The 27,748-nt window shown below is 37.1% G+C and overlaps 1 pseudogene; it reads right to left on the bottom strand.

The window, feature by feature from the left end:
- LOC122274493 lies at positions 1-27,748 on the bottom strand (annotated as a pseudogene).

Raw genomic sequence — 27,748 nt, 5'->3', positions numbered from 1 at the left:
TCAATCTTCAATAGTTGTGACGCCTGATTGTGCTCCCATTTCTATATAAATATGAAAAAAAAATTAAGATTAAACATCAAATATTAATAAATTTGGATAATCAATAAATAAATGAAATTAACTTATAAAAATAAATTAATATTGAATGAATACATTACCAGATTCCACTACAAAACTCTCCACATTATCCATGGCCTCTCGAAGATCAATTGGCGCCGACGGATGTCGTAACCAATTTTGAGTACAAATAAGTGCCTCAACTGTTTTCGGAGCCAATGAACTCTGAAACTGATCAAGTACACGCCCTCCTGTACTAAATGCTGATTCTGAAGCAACAGTGGAAACAGGCATGGCTAACAAATCTCGTGCAATCCTTGCAAGTATAGGATAATTAACCTCATTCTGTCTCCACCAGATCAACAAATCAAAAGATGAACTGAGTGCCTCACAACCATTTGATAAATATCGATCCACCTCTGTTTTAGCAGCAGCTGATTCAATCTCGTTATCTGGCTCATACCAATCCATATACAATTGTGACTCTTCTTCACTTTCTACTGAGGGTATAGATGTCGAAGCGGGCACATGTTCTCGACTACTCGAAGTAGAACCAAATGTAGCATTATACTTATCGTATAAGTCGAATAGTAACTGCCTCACACTAGACACCAAATGTAATCCTCGAGTCTCATCATAAATTTTTCTCAAGTTGCGGGTGAGAAGGCCTAACTTATTTCGAGGATCAAGCACAACGGCAACCAACAACAACAAGTTCAGCTTATCCAATGAACCCCAATACTTATCATATTTCGTTCTCATGCTTATGGCCATGTTCATCAAACAACTATTAGAACTCTGACTCAGCCTAACCAATTCTTTTTGTAGCGTGGAAATCTCCACAAAACTTGTATTTGCCGTGACATGAAGGGACCCAGAAAAGCGACAAGTGGCATCATAGAACATCTTCAAAAATTTCACAAAAACCCGCAATGTCTCCCACTCATCAGCTCTATGAGGCCCTATGTGTCCCTCATTAAAGTAAGATAGAAAATTTTAATCCTCACTCTCCATCCGCCTAAAAGCCTTTTCAAATTTCTCAGCCGCATCCAACATCATGAAAGTTGAATTCCATCGGGTTTGAACACCAAGACACAACAATTTTTTACAATCAATTTTTTCTTTTTCTGCACACTTCTTAAACTTGTCTAATCTAGCAGGGGAGGAGCGCACATATCTAACTGCATTTCTAACCATTGTGATGGCATCATTACACTCCTTCAAACCCTCATTCACGACAAGATTTAAAATGTGAGCACAACATCTCAAGTGCATGTACTTACCACCCAACACATTCCCCGTCAAAAAATGCTTCAAGTAAGAAATTGCAGTATCATTTGAGCTAGCATTATCAACAGTCACAGTAAATATCTTATCAATGCCCCAATCAAGGAGGCACGATTCAATATATTTTCCAATTGTATCCCCTCGATGATTAGGGATCAAACAAAAATTAATGATTTTTTTCTTCAACTTCCAATCATTATCAATGAAATGGGCAGTTAGGCACATATAATTCAAATTTTGTATCGATGTCCATGTATCAATAGTCAATGAAACTCTCATCTCCCCGTCTTTAAACAACTTTCTAAGCTTGGCCTTTTCAGATGTAAACAATTTCATACAGTCTCTTGCAACTGTAACACGGCATGGCACTTTAAATTTTGGTTCAAGTAACCAAACCAACTTCTTAAATCATTGTCCTTCAACAATTCTAAATGGCAATTCATCAATAATTACCATTTCCGCAATGGCCAACCTCACTACATCTTCACTATATTTGTGGGTTACAAGATTTCTTACCACGCTACTATCACTCTCTCCAACTTCCTCACCCGCCAATGTTTGTTGATATCTATCTAGAGGTCCGCGTTTATGAGGATTTCTTGGACATGCAGATAAGTGGTTTTGCATAGTTGAAGTCCCATTTCTCTTTGAGTGGCAAGCATAAATCTTGCCACAATAGTTACACTTAGCCTTCGGATCATCTACGGGACAACCCTCAACTTTAGTAAAATGATCCCAAACAACTGACGGGTCCTTCCCCTTCCGTTTCCTAGGAAGTGGACAAGTACTACTAGGAGCACTTGAAGGTTTTGGTGTTTGGGTCTCTCCCAAATTTACGGTTTGTTCATCATTATCAAGATCAATTGGAGTTGATGAGGAATCCATCTAACATATGAAACATTAATTTCAAAATTAATTAAGAAACATATATATCATTCACGGCACCAACAAAATAATATATTCAAGTTCATGCAATTAGAGATAACTGAGAGAAACTAATTATTTAGTTCTCTTGATCTGCATCATATAGCACACTCTAGAATAATAGAACGATAAACAATATTTAAACTTCAAGACTTACCATCTAGGATTAGTTATGAAGTTGCACTTAATCGTTTTCTTTCAAACTTGTGCTCATCTTATAGACAACTTAATTTATATAGATATATATTCTAACATAACCCTTAAATTAATTTTTACTTTTTTAAGAAAATAGTAAAAGTTAATGATAATACATAATGTTGTTATAACAATCTTATTTCTAGAAATCATCAAAAAATAATATTGGGAGTATATCATTACTCCTTTATTTCTTAATCGGATTTAGCAAAGAAAAAGGGTTATAATTATCATGAGCTAGCCCTCCAAATGCAATCTTAATTATAATCAGTAGCTTTCCATATTTATTGGTTAATATTCCATGAGTACTGTAGATAATTAGTCAGTGATGGATTCTATGTCAAGGCTTAGTGGCTTAAATACTAATTACTATGCTGCTTTACTCAAGAAACAACAAGATCCTAGCATGTCCGATGCAAAATAAACACTAATTGATCTTCAAGATTGAACAAAATTTGGAACACTAAAAATATATATTAATGTCCAATGCAAAATAAACACTAAAAATATACATTAATCTAAAAAAATAAACACTAATTGATCTTCAAGAACCAACAAAAGTTGGAACACTAAAAATATATATATTTCTTTTGATAAATACACGAAAAATAATATATATATATATATATGTCTGATGCAAAATAAACACTAAAAATAAACATTAATCTAAACATTAATCCAACATTCCAACTTAGTAAGATGTAAATAGCAAGATCCTATAAAAAAAAAAAAAAAGAATCTTACATTACTTAGTAACTTACACCAATAGAGGAAGCCGGAAGGTGCGTCGCGCCGTCGAGCAGAGGCTGGGAAACCGAGAGGAGGCCAGACGCAGGGAGCTGAGCAGTGACCGGGAGAGGGCCAGACGCTGGGAGAACGGGAGAAGCCGAGAAGCGATCGGCAGCCGTATGGACTGGGAAGATAGTTTCTGTTTTCAGAAACTGGGAAGGGCAGACGGAAGGAAATGGAAACTCGAAGGGGAAGGTGGGTATTTTACCCTAATACCAAACGGCGTGTTTATATTTAAACGTAATCATTTAAGAAGTCAGAAAACGATGCTGTTTCAATTATTTAAGTGAAACGGTGTCGTTTTTATATGTATAAAAATGAAAAAAAATATAACTGAAACGGTCGGTCGGCTTATCAGTTTATTTAGACCTGAACCGCACGCCGAACCGACCGATGCCGGTTCATGATAATTTCCCTCGACCGCCGACCGGTTCTTGGCCGGTTCTGGCGTGCTGAGGTCGGTTCCAGTCGGTTTGGGGCGGTTTATCGGTTTTCTGTACACCCCTAACTCCTGGTACTGTTGGAGGCGAGGTTATGGAGACTCAGAATGCTGGAGTCATGGCAGGTATGGGTCTAATCTAATCTTTTGTGATGAACGCCTTGTGTGGTTTGTATTTTTATATTATCGAGGCTTGGAGAGAATGGCATGATCTGGGTGATCTTTTAGGGAAGTAGAATAATTGAGTTTTTTGGTTCTGTGGAGGTTTATGAAATGGTCTATAACGTAGTAGGTTGTAAGTTCAATAAATTTCAAGGATAGATTTTATGGAATTTCAGCAAAGTTTTAAAGTTTTGCAGATTTTAGGAAATGATTGGTTATTATTTAAGATTTAAGATTTTGAAAGTTTCAGGAGTCGATTGTTTTATTATTAGATAAAAGTTCATTGACCTAATGGATTTTGGAAAAAAAAAAAAAGGAATTTTGCATAATTTACGTTTATAGGATTGTAGATTTGAAGGACAGATTTATAATGAGATTGAAGTTTTTAGTTTCATAGGAGTGGTGTACTAGTATTAATTATTTTGGAGATTGATTAGGCTGTAACCATTAAAATGGGGTTGAACATAGTTGAATGATGGATATGGGAATTTTCAAGGAGAATGTTTATTTGAGGATTAAAGGTAATGACCTAGTTTGTGTACTTTTAGTATTGAAGATGTTGATCTAGTTTGTTGTTTGTCTAAGGAGTGAAAATATTGATCTATTTTGAAAAATAATTGTTATAGTTTGATAGATTAGGGATGGCCTGCTTTGAGGTTTAAACATGAAGTGCTATTGAAGGAATTAGTTGTGCTAAAACTAGAGTTTATGAGAGTAGAAGTAGGTGAGAGAGTTACTAGGAAGTGTTCATTAGTGTTACTGTGAATTCAATGATGATTCATATTAAGTTTAGTTTCTGCCAATTAGATGGTGTTTAGAATTTAGGTGATGAGTTTTCGAGATTAGGTTGTCGATGGAAGTTTATAGGCTCTCCTCGTGGTTGGTCGGGTTGGGTATGAGCCTTTTAGGGATGTTCCTTATCTTAGATGAGACGAGTATCTTTTGGGATGAAATTACTTGTTTTCAATTTGGGATGCTAAGGTTGATTTGGTACTAGCTTCCTGTCCATGATCATGGATGTGGTTACAGAATGTTGATTTTTATTAAGACAGCTAGAGCCAACTAAGGAATGAGTGATAATTCATGATTTTTGGAGGTTTATTATTATTATTTTCTATATGGTAAGGGTTTTTTTGTTCGTAGGTGTTGAGCGAGCTTGTACTTAATGTTGTTAATTTATGAGGACATAGTCATTATATATTTTAGCGAGTCATCAAAGTGCGCCCGAAAACATGATTTTTGGAGATAATTAGGTATAAAATTCTGTGCTGATTTTGAGGAATTAGTAGTGATTCAGAGTTTTAGTGTGAGATTAATCATTTGGTTGTGCAATTTATGCTTATTGATGGTTTACTTTGGAGTGGATATTAGGTTATCATGGTATAGTATACAGTGAAGGTTTAGAGGTTAAAGCACAAGAGTCGATTGAGGTTAGTACAGTTTATTGTGGAAAGATAGTAATTGTTGGAATTTACTTGGGTGCGGTATTGAGGTTCTTGTGGATATGGTGATTTCGGTTTATGTGGCTGCTTTAGGAGTTCTAGACATGATGCATCGCTGGGAGACTGGTATGAATATGATGGAATTGCCTATAGAAGTAGATTTGGGGAGAGCATTACTCATGCTTGTTTGGGACTGGTTGATAGTATGATTTTCTCAAGTATATTCTGAGTTGTATCTTGTATCCTACTTGGCGCTGATGTTTGACCCCACAAATTTAGAGGACGAAATTTATTTTAAGGGGGGAGGATGTGATACCCCGTTTTTACGTGTATTTTCACTGAAGAAGTATTTTAATTTAATTAAAATATTAGTTCTTTTATTTTAAATGATTGTATTTTAATTAGATTTATTTAGTTGTGATATTTGTTTTGTAGAGCTTTCTTTATATTAATTATCGTTTTGAATTTAAATTGCTGTGTAATTTATTTTAGTTTGTTTTTGGATTTAAAATTATGTTGTTAGTTTTTACTAGTTATTTATTATATTTTAGCTTGATGTGATGTTTAAATTATTTTAGTCGTTTTATAGCTTTTAAAATTATTTTTGTCGTATAAGTTTTTGGACTCCATAGGTGAGGATTGGACCTCATTTCTTTTCCCCATCTTTTCTTTTTCTCTTTTTCTTTTTCTCTTTTCTTTTTCTTTCTCTTTTCTTTCTTTTCTTTTTCTTTCTTTTTCTTCTTCTCTTTCGTTCTCCTTTCGCGCGACGTACGCTCTCTCTCTCCTCACTATCGGCATTTTTCTTCTCCGCCCAGACCACCGCTGTCCAGCCACCGTGGCCTACACCACCACCCAGTTTTCTTCCCCTCTGACTGGTGAACCTCCCCACCAAGTTTCACCTCCATCCGAGCCACCATTAGCCACCACGAGCTCCTCCGAGCCACACGGTTTTTCCTCCATTTCGCCGCCGTCGTTCCACCTCCGACTACCATTTCTTCACCACATCATCACCGACCTCTTGCCATTTCCTCCGCTCATCTTCCACTGCCATTTCCTCTGCCACCCACGGCCCATTCTCAGTTCCACTAGTTTCATAAACACCTCTAGGCCATTCCCTATCAATCCCAAGTCTTGGTTTGTCCCCGTTCGAAAGTGGGTATTTTACAACCCACGGCCACAGTGTATTTTACATTGTTACGTTGCTTCTTCTTTGCCGCTTGCAGCTCCTTGATCCTTCAAAAATTATCATATAGCGCTATAAGTATTTTTCCAAACTCTATTTTAGATTTAAATATATTATTACTTTTACAATAAATTCATTGACTGGTTGGTTATTCCGGACTGAGTCTGAGGAGTAGGGGGTCGGATGGATTTGAGGATGGAGTTAGTTATGTTTGGTTGATGTTGAGATTTATTGAATATTTTGTGTCTTTATGTTTGCATTGCATAGTGCATACATGTTCATGTTTAAAACGGAAATTGGGTTTTCGTGTAATTGGATGTATGTACATGTGTTGGGACTTGAAAACTGGGCTTTCAAGCGAGAAATGATTTTTGGTATATGTGAACGATTGGATTGACTGGTTTGAGTCAGAGGCACGTATAGGGATGGTGGTGAGCAGGGATGGTGGTAGAGTCCCGCCTGCAATTCCCACCTACAGTGCCCTGATGGTTTGGTTTTTGAGCCATTATCTGGAATAATGGCGAGGTTATGTTTAAAGGAAATGTTTTGGGCCAAAATGGGATTTTTTGGCGTGCGTGAAAAAATGTGGATTTTTGGGACATACGCATATGGCATCATGTTCATGCATATTGTTGTGGCATGGATATATTTTTATCTTGTGGTTTGTTTGGATTATTACTTACTTGCGGCACCATTTTGGTACTGTAGATTTTGCTGCAGATGTTGAGGAGGAGGAGGAGGCTGAGCTCGAAGAGGCGGCTCCGCCAGAGTTTTGATTTGGAGTTTTTATGTCTTGTACTATGGTTTCGAAACTATATTTGAGACTTGTAATATTTTATTATGTGTGGTTTAAACGGTTTTGTATTTAAACAAAAAAAATTCTAGTACTTAGTTATAAGACTTTTATTATCCGCTGCGTGATTTTATAATACACTTGTTACATGTACACACACTTGGCACTTGGCGATGGGATGTGTGACCCGTGTTGTCATCATCCCGACGTCTCGATTTCCATGTGTCCGTACGTGGGAGTTGGGGGCGTCACACCAGGTTCTAATTTGCTGTAATTTGGGCAATGACATGGCTTTGCTTCTATTGACATGTGATGGATATGGACTAATCTTCTAATTCAATCTAAGAAAAAAAAAATAGGGGCAATAAGGTCTTGATCGAAATGGCTAGAAAGAATTAAAAAGGAAATTAAGCTCAAAACATAGTTTAGAGATGACTAATCACCTTTAAGTTGATTAACGCCCTTAAGTCAAGTTAGAAACATAAGAATGGCTAGTGAGCACCTTAGGCCCGTGTGGCACTTCTAGGGCACGAGGGAAACCAATGGAATGTTGTGTGCAGGCTTCAATAGGAAGAATGAAGTGAAAGACGGGATTTCTTTGTGCCAATTCATCCAAAACTAGACCTGAACTATGAGGGTCAAGGAGAGGGTGTAAATGAAGAAGTTTCCCTTGAGGAAAAGGTCAAAAAGGACACGGCTAAGGGCATAATCGTACGAATGCACATGAAGGTTCACCTAGCTTCCGACTCACAGTGAATGGGAAATTGACACGGCTTTGGTTCTATTGACATGTGATGGATTAAGGCTAATCTTCTAAATCAATCTAAGAATGAGTTAAAACAATAATAATATCAAAAAGGTCCAGATCGAAATGGCTAGAATGAATTTAAAAGGAAATTAAGCTTGAATATGGATTAAAGACGACTACTCATCTTTTAGTTGATTAATGCCCTTAAGTCAAGTTAGAAACTTAACAATGCTAGATGAGCACATTAGGCGCACGTGGAACTTCCTGGGCTTGAGTGAAACCAATGGAATGGTGTCTGCGGGCTTCAATAGGAGGAATGAAGTGAAAGACGGATTTCTTGGTGCTAATTCGTCCAAACCTAGAACTGAACTACGAGGGTTAGGGAGGTGTGTAGATGAAGAAGTTTTCCCTGAGGAAAAGGTCAAAAAGGACATGGCTAAGGGCGGCATTGTACAAATGCGCGTGAAGGTCCACCTAGCTTCCGATCCGTTGTGAATTGGAAATTGACATGGCTTTGGTTCTATTGACATGTGATGGATCTGGGCTAATCTTCTAAATCAATCTTAAAATGAGTTAAAACAATAATAATATCAAAAAAGAAATTAAGCTTGACACATGGATTAGAGATGACTAGTCATCTTTAAGTGGATTAATGCCCTTAAGTCAAGTTAGAAACTTAACAATGGCTAGATGAGCACATTAGGCGCATGTGGAACTTCTTGGGTTGAGGGAAACCAATGGAATGGTGTGTGCGGGCTTCAATACGACGAATGAAGTGAAACACAGATTTCTTGGTGCCAATTCTTCCAAAGTCAGAACTGAACTAGAAGGTCAACGAGGGGTGTAAATGAAGAAGTTTTCGTTGAGAAAATGGTCTAAAATGCCTCAGCTAGGGGCATATTTGTTGTAATGCGCATGATGGTGCACCTAGGTTTCGATTCACGATGACTTGGGAATTGACATGGTTTTGCTTCTATTGACCTGTGATGGATCAAGGCAAATCTTCTAAATCAATCTAAGAATGGTGTAAAACAACAATAATATGGAAAAGTTCAAAAAGGACACACGGATAAGGGTAGAATTGTACAAATGCACATGAAGGTGCACAGAATTTACATGGTTCTGCTTATATTGACCTGTGATGGATCAAGGCAAATCTTCTAAATCAATCTAAGAATGGTGTAAAACAACAATAATATGGAAAAGTTCAAAAAGGACACACGGCTAAGGGTAGAATTGTACGAATGCACATGAAGGGGCACCTCGCTTCCTATTCGCTGTGAATTGGAAATTGACATGGCTTTGGTTCTATCAACATGTGATGGATCAAGGCTAATCTTCTAAATCAATCTAAGAATGATTTAAAACAACAATAATATCAAAAAGGTGCAGATCGAACGGGCAACAATGAATAAGGGAAATTAAGCTCGAAATATGGTTTAGAGCTTATCAATCATATTTAAGTTGATTAATGCGCTTAATTCAAGTTAGGAACATAACAATGGCTAGATGAGCACCTTAGGCGCGTTTGGCACTTCTTGGGCTCGAGGGAAACTGATGAAATGTTGTGTGCGGGCTTCAATTGGAAGAATGAAGTGAAAGACAGACTTCTTGGTACCAATTTGTCCAAAACTACAACTGAACTATGAGGGTCAAGGAGGGGGTGTAAATGAAGAAGTTTCCCTTGAGGAAAAGGTCAAAAAGGACACGGCTAAGGGTAGAATTGTACGAATGCACATGAAGGTTCACCTAGTTTCCAACTCGCCGTGAATTGGAAATTGACATGGCTTTGGCTCTATTGACATGTGATGGATCAAGGCTAATCTTCTAAATTAATCCATTAATGAGTTAAAACAATAATAGTATCAAAAAGGTCCATATGAAAATGGCTAGAATAAATTTAAAAGGAAATTAAGGTTGAAACATGGATTGGAGATGACTACTCATCTTTACGTTGATTAATGCCCTTAAGTCAAGTTAGAAACTTAACAATGGCTAGATGAGCACATTAGGCACATTTTGAACTTCTTGGGCTTGAGGGAAACCAATGAAATGGTGTGTGCGGGCTTCAATAAGATGAATGAAGTGAAAGACAGATTTCTTGGTGCCAATTCATCCAAGGTTAGAACTGAACTAAAAGGTCAACGAGGGGTCTAAATGAAGAAGTTTCCGTCGAGAAAATAGTCTAAAATGCCTCAGCTAGGGCCAGATTTGTTGTAATGCACATGATGGTGCACCTAGGTTTCGATTGGTGATGACTTTGAAATTGACATGGTTTTGCTTCTATTGACCTGTCATGGATGAAGGCAAATCTTCTAAATCAATCTAAGAATGATGTAAAATAACAATAATATCAAAAAGTTCAAAAAGGACACATGGCTAAGGGCGGAATTGTACGAATGCACATGAGGGTGCACCTAGCTTCCGATTCGCTGTGACTTGGAAGTTGACAATGGCTTTGGTTCTAGTGACATGTGATTGATCAAGGCTAATCTTCTAAATCAATCTAAGAATGATGTAAAACAACAATAATAACAAAAAGGTCCAGATCGAAAGGGCGAGAATGAATTTTAAGGGAAATTAAGCTCGAAATATGGTTTAGATATTTTTGATCATATTTAAGTTGATTAATGCGCTTAAGTCAAGTTAGGAACATAACAATGGCTAGATGAGCACTTTAGACGCGTGTGGCACTTCTTGGGCTTGTGGGAAACTAATGGAATGTTGTGTGCGGGCTTCAATAAGGGGAATGAAATGAAAGACGGATTTCATGGTGCCAATTCTTCCAAACCTAGAACCGAACTACGAGGGTCAGGGGGATGTGTAGATAAAGAAGTTTCCCTTGAGGAAAAGGTCAAACAGGACAAGGCTAAGGGCGGAATTGTACGAATGCACGTGAAGGTGCACCTAGCTTCCGATTTGCTGTGAATTGGAAATTGACATGGATTTGGTTCTAATGACATGTGATAGATCAAGGCTAATCTTCTAAATTAATCTAAGAGTGATGTAAAACAATAATAATATCAAAAAGGTGCAGATCGAACGAGCAAGAATGAATTGAAAGGGAAATTAATCTCAAAACATGGTTTAGAGATTACTAATCATCTTTAAGTTGATTAATACGCTTAAGTCAAGTTAGAAACTTAACAATGGCTAGATGAGCACCTTAGGCACGTGTCGCACTTTTTGGGCTTGAGGGAAAGTAATGGAACGGGGGGTTCAATAGAAAGAATGAAGTAAAAGACGGATTTCTTGGTGCCAATTCGTCCAAGCTAGAGCTGAACTCAGAGGGTCAAGGAGGGGTGTAAATGAAGAAGTTTCCCTTGAGAAAATGGTCCAAAAAGCACATGTTGGTGCACCAAAGTTCCGATTTTAGTATAATCTAGGTTCTTGAAACGAGATCTCAACGGGTCTAAATTCTCCATTCATAGACTTGAGTCTAGCGTTCTTGGGTTTGCTTTCCAATATTGTTGTTGGGTCTCAAAGCGAGTCGATTGGGGTTCACATCATTTGGTATTCAAAGAAAGGTTTCCAATCAAGTCTGATTCTATCTTTTTATTTATTGTATCGTTAAGTCTAAGCCTTCAATGTTCTAGGATTGCCAAAAAAAAAAAAAAAGCACAAAAATTCGTTTTTCCTAGGGCTACCAAAATTTGCACCATTTAGGGTTTGAAATTTCTATGGTTTCATTGATCTCCTTCTATTTCTTTGTCAATTTGTATGTGTTTGAATTCAGTTGTTTGATTATCACAATTGAATATTCCTGTTTGTGGTTGAATTGTTGAGAAGAGAAAAGTATAGAAAAGAAAAGAAAGGAAAAAAAATCGTCCAAAAAAAAAAGTATAGAAAAATCCAAAAAATTTTCTTGAGCCTTTCACCATAGGGGTGTTGTGCATCCTTCGTTATAGTTGGTATCTTGTGTTATAGTAACTCTTCCATTCGTATAATTTTCGTGATTCTGGTGTCGTTTCTTTCCTTCCGTGTTTCTCTTGTTCTTGGATCTAATTGCTAGTTGGGATTACTTTGTCTTGATTGAGTTCAATTAGTTCTGAAAGAACTTGAGTGGGAAAACTCGAGGTAAAAGGCAAGAGAGTGTGAGATTATTAAAAAAAAAAAAAAAAGCCAATTCAAAGTGAAACACGAGTGGAGTGCCATCATTTGAGTATAAACACGTAAGGGAGCGTGTGAGGTCCTTTCTTTTTCTGCTAACATTTTCTTTTGCTGCACATTACAATGTCTCACTGTAGTGGCTCATAACCCAAGGGGATAGCAGATAACTCATTTGTGTTGCAAGCCATGCAACAACAGTTTGAGCGGATGAACATAATATTGGGGCAAATGGACAATAGCTTGAATCAACAACAAGCAGAGATTCAAAATTTGTAAGGTGGGAGAAATTGGAGGCGACGTGAGCCTTGGGTTGAAAATGCATATGAGAATAAAGGAGATGATGAGGATGAGGAAGACCTAACATCTGAAATTGGGTTGGGTAGGCATGAAAGAGAATTTGAGGGGAACCTAGGGGGTTGGGATGGTGTTGATAAAGACTTGGGGAGCATCAAAATGAAAATACCATATTTCCAAGGTAGAACTGACCCAGAGGTTTATTATCTAGAGTGGGAGAAAAAAATAGATATGGTATTTGATTGTCATAATTACTCTGAGTAGAAAAAAGTGAAGTTGGCGGTAATTGAATTCACTGATTATGCTATTATTTGGTGGGATCAATTAGTGACCACCAGGAGGAGGAATCATGAAAGGCCTGTAGAGAAATGGGAGAGTTGAAAGCTCTCATGAGACAGAGATTTGTACCTAGTCACTACTATTGGGACCTTTATTAAAAGCTCCAAAATCTTACACAGGGGTCTATGAGTGTGGAGGATTACTATAAGGAGATGGAGGTGGCTATAATTCGGGCTAATGTAGAGGAGGACCGGGAGGCCACCATGGCTAGATTTTTGAGTGGTTTGAATAGAGACATAGCCAATGTGGTTGAATTGCAACATTATGTGGAGATAGAGGACATGGTGCACATGGCTATGAAGGTGGAGAGGCAATTAAAGAGAAAAGGGACAGTAAGGTACACTTCGGTTTCTAGCACTACCTAGAAATCAAAGTGGGATAGGAATGATCCTGCTGAAACAAAGAGAAAGATCGAACCACCTAAGGGCAAAGATGAGGGACCTAGCAGCAAACCCAAGGTAGAATCTCAACCTTCAAGGAGTAGAGATATTAATTGCTTTAAGTGTTTGGGTTCAGGGCACATCGCTTCTCAATGTCCAAATAGGCGAGTGATGATTATGCATGAGAATGGGGAGGTGATGACTAAGAGTGAGGATGATTGTGATGGGGTGCCTGAGTTGGTTGATGCTAGTGATGGCGAAGGAGTGATATACGCCGTGAGTGAGTCTCTTGTTGCCAGGCGTGCTCTCAACAGACACATTAAGGTGGATGATGCCAAGCAATAGAGAGAGAACATTTTCCATACTAGATGCCACGTCAACAACAAAGTATGTAGAATGATCATTGATGGAGAGAGTTGTACTAATGTGGCTAGCACTACTTTGGTTGAAAAATTGAATTTACCAACCTTAAAACACTCTAGACCATACAAATTGTAATGGTTGAATGATTGTGGGGAAGTTAGGGTGGATAGACAAGTGTTAGTTCCTTTTTCAATTGGGAGGTATCAAGATGAGGTGCTTTGTGATGTTGTGCCTATGCATGCTGGCCATATTTTGTTGGGGAGGCCATGGCAATATAATAGGAGGGTGACACATAATGGGTTCAAAAACATGTACAACTTTGTAACGGAGGGAAAAACAATCAAACTTGCTCCTTTAACTCCAAGCCAGGTCTATGAGGACCAACTGAAACTGAAAAGTGAGGTTGCTCAGAAAAGAAAGAGTGAAAATTAGAGTGATAAAAAAAAAAAAAAAAGAGTGAAAATGAAAGTGGTCAAAAGAGATGAGTGAAAAAGAAATTGAGCAGAAAAAAAAGAGTGATAGTGAAAATGAGCACAACAAAAAGAGTGAAAAAGAAAGTAGAGATGTGGCTGAGAGTAGAGAAAAAAGAGTAGAGCCACGAGAGAAAAAAGAAAGAGAGCCTGCAGAGAGGAAAGGAAAGACAAAAGTGAGTTTCTATGCCAGAGAGAGTGAGGTTAAGAGGGCTCTCTTCGCCTATCGCCCTATGATTTTTCTCGTCAATAAAGAGTCTTATCTTACTCTTGATGGCACCCAGTAGTTTCTTCCTACTTTGGCTATTTCCTTGTTGCAGGAGTTTGATGATGTATTCCCAGAGGAGATGCCTAATGAGTTGCCACCCATTAGAGGCATTGAGCATCAGATTAATTTTGTACCTGGAGCTGCTATTCCAAACTGACCAGCATATAGGAGTAATCCAGAGGAGACAAAGGAGCTTCAGAGGCAAGTTGAGGACTTGATGAGCAAGGGGTATGTGAGGGAGAGCATGAGCCCATGTGTAGTACCAGTGCTATCAGTGCCAATGAAGGATGGGACGTGGAGAATGTGTGTTGATTGCAGGGCAGTCAACAATATTACGGTAAAGTATCGGCATCCCATTCCTAGATTAGATGATATGCTTGATGAATTGCATGGCTCATGTATTTTCAGTAAAATTGATCTTAAAAGTGGGTACCATCAAATTAGAATGAAAGAGGGTGATGAATGGAAAACTGCTTTTAAGACTAAGTATAGGCTTTATGAATGGTTGGTTATGCCATTTGGACTTACAAATGCGCCCAGTACTTTCATGAGATTGATGAACCATGTCCTACGTGCATTCATTGGCAAGTTTGTGGTCAACGCCAAAGAACATCATTGAGGTAAGAAGTTTTCATGCCTTAACTAGCTTTTATCGGTGTTTTGTTAAAGACTTTAGCACCATTGCCGCACCACTCACTGAAGTCATTAAAAAGAATGTTGGGTTTCATTGGGAGTAATGGGCCCCAAGGCGGACCAAGTCTTAAGGATCAATTACAAAATTAAGAGCCACAAAGATCAAGGGATCAATGCAAGAATTGGTAGAATCCAATTGGGATGAAGCTAGCAAGAGCCCAACACAAATGATGGGCTTGAAAGAAGGAGAATCAATTTTGATTCACTTGATCCGAGCTATGGAAGATAAGACTTGAGCCTATTGTTATTGAAGGCCATGGACTTATTTATTTCATTAAAAGGGCTTATTTTATTAGTCAAAGGAATTAATCTAGAATAATTGGGCTTGGGGGATGTCCAGCCCACATGTCTTATTTCTAACGAACTAGGATTTTTGGGAAGGCCTTGTATTTTGGCCAAGGGCATATTTGGAAATTTATTAATTTATGTGAACTAGGGGTTTTGGGGGATTGTTTATTTAAACCAATTGTAGCCTCTTTTGAAAAGGTAAGACATTATTGAAAGTGATGAATTTTATTTATTGGGAGTTGAGTTTATCTCCTCTTGTTCTTGATTGAACGTTTGAACTTATCAAAGGTAAATCACAACCTTTGTGGTGTTCCTCCTTTGTAATACGAGTTCTTGAGACGAGCTCTTCAACGGGTCTAGATTTTAATATAATCTAGGTTCTTAAAACAGGTTCTCAACGAGTCTAGATTCTCCATCCATAGGCTTGATTTTGGCTTTCTTGGGTTGGTTTTCCAATATTTTTGTTGGGTCTCAAAGCTAGTGAATTGGGATTCACATCATTAGGTATTCAAAGCTTGGTTTCCAATCAAGTCTGATTCTATCTTTTATTTATTGTATCATTAATTCTAGGGCTTCATTATTCTAGGGTTACAAAAAATGCAAAAATTCAAATTTCCTAGGGTTGCCAAATTATTCTATCTTTTGGGTTTCATGTTCATCATCATAGGGTGGCTAAATTCCTTATTTGAGGGCTGCCAAAATTTTCACAATCTAGGGTTTGAAATTTCTAGGGTTTCATTGATTCCCTTCTATTTCCTTGTCAATGTTTTATGTGTTTGCACCATCTAGGGTTTGAAATTTCTAGGATTTCATTGATTCCCTTCTATTTCCTTATCAATTTTTTATGTATTTGAATTCAATTGTTTGATTATCACAATTGAATATTTCTGTTTGTGGTTGAAATAAATAAGGTATGCAGTATGATCATTGATAGGGGAAGTTGTACTAATGTTGCTAGCACTACTTTAGTTAAGAAATTGAATTTACCTACTTTGAAATACCCTAGACCATACAAGTTTCAATGGTTGAATGATTGTGGAGAGGTTAGGGTAAATAAGCAAGTGTTAGTTTCTTTTTCAATTGGGAGGTATAAGGATGAGGTGCTTTGTGATGTAGTGCGTATGCATGCTGGCCATATTTTGTTGGGGAGGTCATGGCAGTGTGATAGGAGAGTGATTTATGATGGGTTTAGAAACATGTACAGCTTTGAAAAGGATGGAAAAACAATCAAACTTGCTCCTTTAACTCTAACACAGGTCCATGAGGACCAACTTAAGTTGAAAAGTGAGGTCGATCAAAAAAGAAAAAAAGAAAGTGAAGTTGATCAAAAAAAGAGAAAGTGAGATTGATGAAAAAAGAAAGAGTGAAAGTGAGATTGAGAAAAGAAGAAATAGTGAGGCCATAACCTCAAGAGAATGAGAGAGTGAAAAGAAAATAGAGAGTGAAAGGGAAAAAGAAGGTGAAAAAAAAAAGAGAGTGAAAAGAATAAAGAGACTGAAGAAAAAAAAAGACTGAAGGGAAAAGAGAGAGTGAAAAGAGAAGAGATAGTGCAGAAAATGAGAGGAAAACAAAAAGAAAAATGAGTTTTTATGCTAAGGCAAGTTTTAATACTAACGAACTTGACGTACCTTTACTTAGTATTGTTGTTTCTTTATTGCAGGGATATAAGGTCATGATTCCTAGTAGTGTGTTTAGTAGATTGCCACCTATTAGAGAGATAGAGCAATACATTGATTTTGTGCCAGGTGCGATAATCCTTACCCGACCTTTCTTTGAAGAACATGAGTCCTTAATACACTTGAAAGGACAACGTAAGTTGACTAGAATGCATGCCAAGTGGGAGGAGTATATTGAGACTTTTCCTCTTGTAATCAAGTACACACATGGTAAGGAAACTTTTGTGGCTTGTGCATTAGCAAGAAGGTATGATCGTATCGTTATTTTAGATGCGAAGTTATTGAGATTTGAATATGACAAGAAATTGCATGCTAATGATGATGACTTTGCCAGTGTGTATGGAATACGTAAGAAAACATCGTTTGGTAAGTGTTATAGACTAGATTGGTATTTGTTTGCAGAGAATAAACTTTGTGAGCCTACTAGTCTTATGCGTAAGTTGCTTGTGTATGGATGTGGTTTGTTGGGTCATTTTGGTGTAAAAAGGATTTTAGATGTGTTTCATAAACGTTTGTGGGAGTATTACTTTCTGTAACAGCCCGCTAGAAATTCAATTGTGGAATTTCTATTGGCTTTAGAAACCTCGTGAAGACCCCATAAGTTTTCACGAATCTATTAATCATATAGGTTTTAGTCTAACCATATAGTTAGTGTTATCACTCACTAGGGTATCAAAAGTTGTTTTTAATTATTGGAGATAGTTAGAAGTACCAGAATGTGTTATGGTTTGTGCCATTATACTCGGTGGATTATTTAAGGTCTTATGGCACAATAACTATTTTTCATATTTTCGGACGAAACGCTTGTTCAAAATTGTGATTTTATTTTTAGGGTCAATTTGGGGGCTAATTATTGATAAACGATTGTCGCTGTAATTTCAAAATCACAATGTGGAATGTCCAAATTAAGTTAGAAAGGTTTTAATTGGACACATGGAAAGATCTTAGCCACCTCACTCTTCCAAGTCTACACTCCACCTTTAGAAAATATCTTGAGCTGATTTTTGTGCATATTATTGGATAAAAATATCTTGAGTTGATTTTTGTGGATATTATTGGGTAAAAATATCTTGAGCTGATTTTTGTGAATATTATTGGGTAAGAAAGGCCAACACTCAACCCTCACTTCAACCTCATCCTCTTCCATATCTTGTGCATAAATATCTCCAGCCCACTCCCCACGAAATCATCTTCCTTTACACATTTCATTGAAAGAACACCAAACACTCTCTCGGATAGCTTTTAGGTGTTCTTTTGCAGGCCCATTTCAAACCTTTTGTAAGTGTTTTACCATAAAGTATCCTTCATACAAGTTATTTCTTTTTTAGTCTAGTTTATGTGGATAGCTTGTTCCATTTGAAGATCATTTGGTCAGTCCAATATTGTTTAAACTCGAGAAAGGTAATTCTGGGAGATAAACTGGAGAATATGTTGTATTTTAGAGTTTTTGACCAAGCTAATGGATAGATCTTGGTCCGAAATTTTCATTGAGTATTTTTAACATGTGTATATGATTATTGGTTTAGGATTTGTTGCATGATTAAAGGTTTTGATCAAGGATTTTCTTAGATCTAGAAACTTAGAAACTGGAAGAGGAAAAACAGTTTCTGTTTTGAAAAAGTTTAAATCTTTGGTGGTTTAAACCTATTCCAATGGCTTTGATAATTTTATTGGAGAATCCTAAGCCTCTTATATACATATTAGAATATTATTTTGAAGATATTTGATGTTAGTTTCAAAAATATTCAGATAGGCCAAAGTGTGGATGTTCTTAGCTCAAATTATGTTTTGGTTAATGTTTAACCATGTGATCTTGAATTAGAAGCTTATATATGTTTTAGGACATCTTTTTTTTTTTTGACAGAGAAACAGTATTTCATTCAGTTATATAACTGACAATTACAACTTCTGACTTGAAAAATACAAGCCAAATTATAACCTTTACTTGCTCTCCAACCCACAAATTTCTTTGCAGTTGACATAATCTTGTCCAACTACTCCAGACTAAATCGTCTAAGAGACCACCCTCCAAACTAACAGTCTGAGAGACAAACCTCTATCTTAGACCACCGTCTAAGACAGCCCACACAACTCCCCCTCTCTAGGAGTGGAGTACAAACTCTACGAACCCTAGGCCCTAGAGATTGTTTCTAAACACTATCTGAAAATAAACTAAATAAACCAAAATACATAAAATCACTCAAAACAAAAACACCCTAGGCCCAAGCCCAATCAAAAGAAAGTCCAGCCTATTTGCAAGTGGGAAGCCCATTAGGGTTTCATCTCTATCATTTTCACCGCCCCCCTTCCTCTTCCCCTTCACGGTTTGATTACGCCGTGGGTCTCTTTTGCAGAACCAGCCCATCACCAGCATCAGCGCCACCACCCAGCAGACCCCAACTGTACCCTCCAAAATCGAGAACCATAAAAACCTTAACAGCGGAGGGAGACAATCCAAAAAACCAGAAAATGAAACCAATAAAACTGCAATAGGACCGAAACGAAAAGCTAGCCATCATCTACTGTTGCGCCTAAACTCTGACTCAAATTAATGAACCAAAAATTTAGTGCAGTTTTACCTGCAAGTATACAGGTGTTGTAGTATCTTACAGGATCGAATCCACAGGGATTGACTTTTGTGATAAAGGAAACAAATTCAGACAATGAAACGAAACTAAAAGAAACGTACAATCGAATATAAAGATATGAAGAAAGACTAAGGTTTCGAGGATCCGTTTAATAATTTATGATATTGTTTCCGATCGATTTACTTCAATTAAACTAAAATAATGATTCCGTTTAATTGGAAGATTTAGCATTTAAGATCAATAAAAAAAATCGCTTATGATTGAGTGTGAACGATTGATGATTAAAACATTTACAAATCTATTTGAATACCACAGGGATTCCTCAAGCATTCACTGTATTCGGAAATCACAATGAATCAAAACGAGTATATAGATAGTCAAAATATCCAATAATAAAATCTTTCAATCGATCGAGCTCATAGATTAAATTTTACGTGGATCCGAAAACAATATTTAAATTATTAAACTTCATCTCTAACCTTAGTATAAAAATTTAGCCAAACATATTTATTACAAATACTATAGAAATCACATAAGTATTCTCCATTAAATAACTAAAATAAAACACAAGAAATACTAAACAACAAATAACAGAATTTGAAAAACCAGGCCAGCCACTGCCTCATTCGGTTTGGACGACAACTCCCTCTCCTGCCAGCCAATTAAATCTAACCGACTCTCCCTTCAATCACCACTTCATGTTCCTCACGTCTCCTTCCTTCAATTACAGCACAACACATCTCACCAACACATCTTCTCTCTCACCAACTCCCTTCTTCTAAGATAATTAATCAATAAAAGCAACCGACCTACACACCTCAATTCCCCCCCTTTCTTACGTAATCTGCCCCTCAACCCCTACACCGATTGCTCCCCACCTCTTCTCTAATTTACGTCCAGCAATATACATATATATAGCTGCTTCTAGTCGGTCCTCCTCACCATAATTCATTCCAGCACGTCTCTATTGATTTACACGGCTCCTTTTCTTTTTTTCTCTGCACGTCTCCCTCTCTACAAGTCAAGCACGACTCTTATATCCAATGTACAATTCTCTCTTCAATTCAATACCTACTGCACCGACTTCTCTAAATTCCAGCGCATCGACTCACTCTTTTCAATTCCAGCACACAACTCTTCTTCCACTCACACGTCTCTCTCTATTTCCCACCGTTCAGCCACACACACACATATATATATATATATATATAAATTCGGTGCATTCCTCCAATTCCACAACTCCACCAAATTAACACCACCAACTCCACAAGTTATTTCTTTCTCCATCCAGCAATATATATATAAGTTGCCTCAATTCAGTCTCCAATTCAAGCATGGCACAGCACGGCATGCGCTTCATTTTTTTTTCACTTTAACTGCACCAACCGACACGAGAACTTCCAAATATTTGATTGATCTGCTTACAACGTTTACAACACCAAATGTAACTTTCAGTCTTCCAAGCCTTATGATCACACTCCACCTGAAAATAAGCATAAACATGATATTAATCAATTAAAAAAAAAACACAACTCATATTTATGCTTATTAACCATTTCTCTATCTAAAACCAATAATAGTGTAACAAAGAATTTAAAATACATTGGTTTTAAATAGCTAAACTATGCAATATTTCAGCTCAATCACACCCCCCGACTAGCTTTTTGCTAATCCTTGAGCAAAATAGTGAAAATTAATTGAGATGAATATTGCATAAAGATCGAAATCCAAACAAAAACAATCGAACATAATTCTGAATTCTCACAAAAGTGACATGTTACTACTCAACCCCCAAGGGTTATACCCACCAAGACTATCTCAAAAATCTTTCACATAGAATTAAGGCAAACATCTCAGGACTCAAATGTGTGTGTGGAGCTAAACTGGTTGTGTGTTCCTCATTACTAGCCATGATTTGTCATAGGATTTTTCAACCTTAAGATTAATCATTGCTGATTCTAACTACCTCAAAGCCAAAGGAACTAGCAGTTTTCAGCCAGCTCTGTTTTTAAAGGTTGAATACTCAACCCCCAAAGTCTTGGGTAACTATTTCTAGCCCTTTTTACTTAGGAAAATTCACTAAGTTGCCTTTATTCATTTTCTCTCTCTGTTTTTTTTTTTCAATCCTTTCTTTTTTTTCTTTTCTTTTTGGCATGGCTCGGTAGTCCTGTAGTTTACTTCTCCAGTATTAAATCAATGAATGGTAAATAAGGAACATTACAAGCGTAAGCATGTGCAAAATGTCCTTCAAACTTTGCCTTTCGTTCTACAAAATTTTTTATCAAGTTTCATCTCAATAACTATAACTTCCTGGTGTTTCAAGCCACATATCAACATAATATGATGCATCAAAAATCATGCTCTATGTTTAAGCTTGAAAATAAATCTTCACAAATGATCCCGCTCAACTACTCCACCAAGATGCTCAAATTTCAAAATTTTTTTTTTTTTTAAACACACACAATCATTTAGCAGATATATTCACAAAACCTTTACCGGAAGATAGATTGTGTATGATTAGAAGAGAAATAGGTATGATGCATGTTATGAATATCTCTTAAAAGGTAGACCAGAGTTCATAAAAATAGAGAGATATTTTTTTTTTTTTTACATAAACTTGAGGTTCTTAGCCTCATGTTTGAGACGCTCATTCTCTTCATACAATATCATGTCATCCCTATCCATGGGAACTGGCAAGCGGAATGAAGAATCTAATAGAGATTTCAACTGTTTATTCTTCTGCCGAATGATTCCTTCCCTTGTGTGAGACTCTTGAACAATTCGTTGAAGTACAACAATTTGTTCTTTAAGCCTTTCAACCTCATGGCTTTTGGCTTGTACCCGCTAGGAAAAAGCAACAATAGAGGATGAGTAGCGAGTCCCAAGACTCACCAAGTCGTAGATAGCATCGGAGTTTGAGATGCAGAATGCCTCATGGATGGATTTAGAGAAATGTAAGAAGAATGAGCCATTGACAAAAGAATAGAAGGCTTAAAACGAGAATGTTGAAAGAATGCAGATGAGTTATAGAGATGAGAAGAAAACTTGATGCGGATTGGATGAACTTCAGGACTGATTTTATAGAGATAGCATAAAGAACCAGACGAGCTATCATCTAAGTCAAAGAGTAATGTGATTTTTTTCCGGTGAAAATGACATTTCTTAGAAACTCGGAGCCTTCAATCTCATTTGTCAACAACATCAGGCGATTTTTTTCAAATCTCCAGCTACTCTTGTCAGGTCACGGACGGATCCAATTTTTTTTTTTTTTTTACTAATAAATTTTCAACAGAAAACCCTCCCCCCAACTAAATATGACATTGTCCTCATTCAGCAATTGAATATTCAATGATGTATACAGACATGAATTGGAGCAAGATAAACACTGCAGAACATATATTGAGACGAAAATGATTAAACAGAGAGGAAAAAATTTACCTGAGATACTCGAGTGCACACAAGGAGTAGATTTCTGTCAAAGTTAAAAACACAAAAAAACAAAAGAAAGAAAAACCAAACAAACAAATACGGTCTATACAATGATGAATCAGAAATTAATTCTGATAAGCAGGATCGTCCAGAGTAGTGGACTCAACTTCTGGAGTAAAATCATCCAAATATGGTTTCAACCTTTGTCCATTAACCTTAAAAACGTTACCATTCTCTGGATTTTCTATCTCAATGGCCCCAAAAGGATAAATAGTTTTTACAACAAAGGGACCAATCCATCGGGATCAAAGTTTGCCAGGAAACAAATGGAGCCTTGAATTATACAACAAAACTTTTTGTGAAGGCTCAAAAGATTTTCGAAAAATATTTTTGTCATGAAAAATTTTCATTCTCTCCTTGGCAATACGAGAGTTTTCGTAAGCTTCATTCCTGATTTCTTCAAACTCATTAAGCTGAAACTTACGAAGAGAGCAAGCTTTATCCAAATCAAAATTAAATTTCTTGATTGCCCAGTAAGCTTTGTGTTCCAATTCCACAGGTAAGTGACATGCCTTTCCAAAAATGAGTCGATATGGGGACATACCAATTGGGGTTTTAAAAGCAGTACGGTATGCCCAAAGTGCCTCGGTTAGTCGTAAAGACCAATCTTTGCGACTTGGGTTAACCGTCTTTTCTAAAAATTTTTTGATCTCCCGATTAGATACCTCAACTTGGCCACTTGTTTGTGGATAATAAGGGGTAGCAACCTTATGAGTAATACCATATTTTCGCATTAAGGCCTCGAAAGGCTTATTACAAAAATGTTTACCACCATCACTGATAATGGCTCGAGGTGTTCCAAACCTTGAGAAAATATTTTCTTTCAAAAATTTCAGTACCACTTTGTGATCATTGTTTTTGCATGGAACAACTTCAATCCATTTGGACACATAATCCACAGCTACCAAAATGTAGAGATTGCCAAAAGAAACTGGGAAGGGTCCCATAAAGTCGATGCCCCAACAATCAAATATTTCAACAACCAAAATTGGATTTAATGGCATCATACTCCGGCGGGTAATACCTCCCAACTTTTGACAACGCTCACAAGTTTTACAAAATTCATGGGTATCCTTGAAAATGGTAGGCCAATAGAAACCACATTGCAAAATTTTAAAAGCAGTTTTCTTTCCAGAAAAATGGCCACCACATGCCCCAAAGTGACAAAAAGATATCACACTTTGAAATTCGTTATTGGGAACACATCGTCTAATTATCTGATCTGGACAATACTTGAACAGATATGGATCATCCCAAAAGAATTTTCTTACCTCCACAAAAAATTTCCTCTTATCTTGTTGAGTCCAAATGTGAAGAATTTCACCTGTAGCAAGAAAATTAGCAATGTCAGCGTACCATGGCACTTGAGATATACCAAAAAGTTGCTCATCTGGAAATGTGTCGTTAATAGGAATTGTCTCTATGGAATCTGAAAGAACAAGTCTAGACAGATGATCAGCAACAACATTCTCAACTCCTTTTTTATCCTTGATTATCAGATCAAATTCTTGCAGCAAAAGGATCCATCTAAGCAACCTGGGCTTTGCATCTTTTTTCGCTAAAAGGTACTTTAACGCAGCATGATCAGTAAAGATGACAATTTGAGATCCAATCAAATAAGAGCGAAATTTGTCAAGTGCAAAAATTACTGCAAGTAGCTCTTTTTCAGTTGTTGAATAATTCATTTGAGCACTGTTTAAAGTTCTACTTGCATAATAAATAACACAAGGCTTTTTGTCCTTACGTTGAACCAACACAGCTCCAACAGCATAATCACTAGCATCACACATAATCTCAAATGGTAAATTCCAATCAGGTGATCGCATAATTGGGGCTGAAATCAACATACCTTTTAGCTTTGTAAAAGCTAACTCACAATCATCAGTCCACACAAAAGAATTTTCCTTTGACAATAAATTGCACAAAGGTCTAGAAATTGTGCTGAAGCCTTTGATGAACCTCCTGTAAAAACCTACATGACCTAGAAAAGATCTGATATCTCTGATGTTCTTTAGGATGGGCAATTTAGAAATTAATTCAATTTTGGCCTTGTCCACTTCAAAACCTTGAGAAGAAACAATGTGACCAAGAACAATCCCTTGAGTGACCATAAAATGACACTTCTCCCAGTTTAAAATCAAATTCTTTTCTTTGCATATAATCAGTACTTTTTCCAAATGAGTTAAACATTCATCAAATGAATCACCAAAAATAGAAAAATCATCCATGAATATTTCAACGAAACGCTCTACCATGTCACTGAATATGCTCATCATGCATCGTTGAAATGTAGCAGGAGCATTACAAAGTCCGAATGGCATCCTTCGATATGCAAAGGTACCAAATGGACATGTAAAAGTGGTCTTTTCTTGATCTTCAGGAGCAATCTCAATTTGGTTATATCCAGAATAACCATCTAGGAAGCAATAAAATTTATGGCCCGCTACACGTTCAATGATTTGATCCATGAATGGTAGGGGAAAATGATCCTTTCTGGTGACAGAATTCAGTTTTCTGTAGTCAATACACACATGCCAACCAGTAGTAACTCTAGTTGGGATTAATTCATTATCAGCATTCTTAACTACAATCACACCAGATTTCTTGGGTACCACCTGCGTAGGACTAACCCATTTGCTGTCAGAAATAGGGTAAATGATCCCTACATCCAGAAGTTTTAACACCTCTGCTCTGACAACCTCTTTCATGTTGGGGTTTAGTCTACGCTGCATTTTTCTAGAGGGTTTAGAATTGTCCTCTAGATAAATCCTGTGGGTACAAATCAAAGGACTGATACCTTTGATATCAGCTATGGTCCATCCTATTGCTTCTTTGTGTTCAATGAGAACACCAATCAATTTGCTCTCCTGAATTTCATCCAGTTTTGATGAAATGACCACTGGTAATGTCTCCACTTGGCCTAAAAATGCATATTTGAGATCAGCAGGTAGAGGTTTCAAGTCGAGTTTTGGTGTTTGCACACTTGAGGGGAGAGACACGACATCATGAGGCGGTAATTCCTCAAAACGTGTTCTCCACTTATCAGTGTCCATTATAGGAGTAGATTCTAGCAAAAAATTCATAGATGCAAGTACAGAATCATCATCAAAATTTTCACCATGAACCAAACAAGCCTCAAGTGGGTCAGAAAAACTTGACAAATCAAATTTATTTTGAACAAGAGTTTGGATCAAATTTACTTCATGCACATCATCATCATCACCAGGTTGTTTACAAATATTGAAAATATTCAACTCCAAAGTCATGTTGCCAAAAGATATTATCATCACACCACTCCTACAATTTATTAAGGCATTTGAGGTCGCAAGGAACGGCCTACTCAAAATTATAGGAATTTGAGTGCAAACATCAAAGACAGGTTCTGTGTCCAAAACAATGAAATCCACTGGGAAATAAAATTTGCCTACTTGAACTAGCACATCCTCAACTATCCCTCTCGGTATTTTAATTGAACGGTCAGCAAGTTGGAGTGTTACCTCGGTGGGTTTAAGTTCACCAAGACCCAACTGCTCATATACCGAGTAGGGTAGGAGGTTAACACTAGCTCCGAGGTCAAGTAAAGTTTTTTCAATTTTAAAATTTCCAATCATGCAGGAAATTGTTGGACAACCCGGGTCTTTGTACTTAGGAAGAGAATTGTTCTGGAGGATAGCGCTTACCTGCTCAGTGAGAAAAGCCTTCTTCTGCACCTTCATCGTACGCTTCACTGTGCATAAATCTTTCAAAAACTTAGCATACGATGGAATTTGTTTAATTGCATCCAACAAAGGAATGTTGATTTTTACCTGTTTGAAAATTTCAAGAATATCAGCATTTTGAACCAACTTGTGAGAATGTTGCAATCTTTGGGGAAATGGAGCAGTTATTGGGGCTTTCAAAGGCATATCTAATTCAACCTTCTCAAGTTCACCATCACTTTTGGAATTTAAAGAGTTGTTGGTCTCATCAACTTTCGTTGTTGAAATACTCTTATCAATTATTTTTCCACTGCGTAGAGTGGTGATGGACTTGGCATGTTCAAATTTTGAATCAGAGGGATTTGAATTTCTTACCTCAAATTTACCTTTGGGATTCGGCTGAGGTGAGCAGGAAACTTACCCTTCTCTTGAGCATGCAATGTAGAGGTCAAGTCGCTAATAGAACTTCTCATCTCAGTAATGGCCTGCATTGTCTGAGTGTTGATATTTGCTTGTCCCTGCATAAAAGCCTGTAATGTTTCCTCAAGGGTTTTCTTATGTGGAGGCACATAAGGACTAGAAGAAGATGGCCCTTGAGGATTTTGATTTGTATTGGATTCATTCCTCCAACTAAAGTTCGGGTGATTTCTCCATCTAGGATTATATGTTTCTGAATAAGGAGAAGAAAATGGTCTCCTATAGGAATTCATGACATTTGCTTGTTCGTGTAACACCTCTTTAAAAGCGAGGATTGTTGGACAATCCTGAGTTATGTATCCACTAATCTCACAAATGCCACAATTTTCTTCTTCTTTTTCACTGGCCTTAACTAGATTTACCTTCCTAAGTTCCATGGCTTCAACTTTTCTTGTCAGACTTGCTATCCTAGCATTCACATCATCATTTCCTTTAAGAACATACATACCTTCTTGAGACATGGCACTGAGTTTGGGCTTATTTGACCGATCAGAACGATCTGTGTTATCCCAAGATTGGGCATTTTCAACTAACTGGTCAAAATAGTCCCAAGCGTCATCAGGATCTTTATTTAAAAAATCACCGTTACACATCAT

The sequence above is a fragment of the Carya illinoinensis genome, chromosome 8 (assembly GCF_018687715.1).
Source record: "Carya illinoinensis cultivar Pawnee chromosome 8, C.illinoinensisPawnee_v1, whole genome shotgun sequence".
Taxonomy (NCBI): domain Eukaryota; kingdom Viridiplantae; phylum Streptophyta; class Magnoliopsida; order Fagales; family Juglandaceae; genus Carya; species Carya illinoinensis.
The sequence above is the reverse complement of the archived record's forward strand: the minus strand, read 5'-3'. Positions and strand labels throughout refer to the sequence as shown.